Genomic DNA, 2,138 nt, shown 5'->3' on the forward strand with positions numbered 1-2,138 from the left:
GGCTCCGTTTAAAGTCGATACCTGGACATGTTTTGGACCACAAAACGAGAGTCTAGTACACACTAGAGCCGATTTTAGACTAGCAAGTTCTCGCAGTACTTACTATATTGCACAAGAACTTTTAGACACGTTTATCTTAGCGGAAATATTTTTATAAGTTTATACAAATGGGATTTTTAATTTGGTATGGAGACAGTTTGAGACCCTGGGAAGAATATAGGTTCCCGGGAAAATATACAGCGTGACTTTTATAACGGAAAACTTAAGCCCGAAAAACTTTATAAAGCGGGCGGAGCCGCGGGCAAAAGCTAGTACGTAATATTTTTAAACGTAACTTTGACATACCTAATATTTTGACAATTAAGGATGTAATTGTACAATACCGTGTAGCTACACGTACCGCCATCTAGTTAGTTTAGGTGTAGCGTCCAAGGTCAACGCTCAAGGACACTGGCCCCACTTCCATTCTTAAATTAAGGATGAATATTCAAATGTATGTAACTATAAACTTGAATAAGCAGGCTTGAGTAAATGAAGGCTTTATTCGTCATATTCGAACAAGCAGTCGTGGCCGAGCGGTTAAGGCGTCTGACTAGAAATCAGATTCCCTCTGGGAGCGTAGGTTCGAATCCTACCGACTGCGCATCTTATGTTACGCACTCCTTTTTGTTTATTGTTAAACCTAATACCTTTGTTGTTAACCGACTTCAGGAAAAGGCGGAGGTTATGAATTCGATGTGTAATTTTTTATGTTAGTTACCTCGAAACTAGTTGATTCATGAACCAATTTTGAAAAATAGTTTGTCATTTAAAAAAATATACTTTCAGATTATTCGTATAGAATGCTTTTCAACATGGATTTAGTACTTTGTGTTTTAATCTAAAATAACTGGAATAAGTATGACTTTCAAGTAAACAAAATTGCGAATTTTGTTTTCATGTGACTTTTTAAATAATGCTTTTGCGTTGAGTTTGGTTGTACTGCATACATACACCTTTTCCCAAATGTTTAACTATAATGAGGCAAACACTTCAAAATTGGTAACCAGGATATTCGTAATGGTTAAGATTTTACATACACAATCTTGTTTTTATAGTATACTAGGTTTTGCTCTCGGCTATACCTGCGTTAAGGAGTTTTACGGGAGACTTTTTTCCGACTTACTTGATAATATCGACGCTGGAAAGCATAAACGCTGTAACCCTTGAAATATCGAAAATATGTTTTTTACACCGTTGGAATCAGAAAATTTTTCTGCGTCGAATGAACGCATGCTCGTTGCTTTAGGATCAAAAAAAATTTTTGCACAGCGTAAAATTTTGGTGATTTTTTTACATATCTCAGACTTTATATTGCTGTAACCCACCGAAAAACTAGTTTTTTTGTAGTAAAGGTACTTACACCATTTAATCGGTTGTAATCTAAAGTGTGACCATGGTTACTACGTTAATACGGGACAATACTTTTAGACACACTCAGGTTACAACGTTTATACGGTATGTAAGTAATATACACTCTAAAGGTTACAACGTTTACATGGTATGTGACATGAGGAGATTACTAATTTAAATCCTTTTACATCGTTTGAAAATACGATCCGTATCGATCGTTTGAAAATATTTGAATTACTGCGTTAATACAGTCGCGTGGCACCTTTTTGCAGCCGACGAAACGTCTTAGTCGCTTCGTGTCGTGCAGTGTTGTGTTTGCTGTAAGTTGGAGCTTTCCGCCAATTGGGCGCTCTTTTAACGATATGTTTTTAATTACATTCATATTTTTTTTATTGATTATACACTAATTAACCATTGTCCAATGTTTCCTTTTATTCTGATTTACTGTAATAGGTAAATTATAACCTAACTACTATCGTTATGTAAAATGTAGGAGCAATATTAATTTTAGTAATACAATTTTGAAGCATTTCTTGAGATCTTTTGAAGAGAAAATTTTGTAATTTTGATAAGCAAAAGCAGTAGATAAAATAAGTCTGTGAGTTATAATAAAAACGTCCTAAGATTTTTTTTTTTCATTTTAAGAATAAATGTTAAAATTACTTAATTAAATAATATATTTAGTAATTTGATTTCAGATGTCGTTTGAACGTCGTATATGGCGAAAATATTTAATACTAGAGTGT

At 33.9% G+C, this 2,138-nt stretch overlaps 1 non-coding gene across 1 annotated transcript; it reads left to right on the forward strand.

Moving 5' to 3' along the window:
* The first annotated feature begins 561 nt into the window (after window positions 1-561).
* Window positions 562-643, forward strand: Trnas-aga. The gene has a single exon. It is a non-coding gene; the product is annotated as a tRNA-Ser (tRNA).
* Window positions 644-2,138: the final 1,495 nt, after the last annotated feature.

This window comes from Manduca sexta, chromosome 23, assembly GCF_014839805.1.
Source record: "Manduca sexta isolate Smith_Timp_Sample1 chromosome 23, JHU_Msex_v1.0, whole genome shotgun sequence".
In the NCBI taxonomy this organism is placed as follows: domain Eukaryota; kingdom Metazoa; phylum Arthropoda; class Insecta; order Lepidoptera; family Sphingidae; genus Manduca; species Manduca sexta.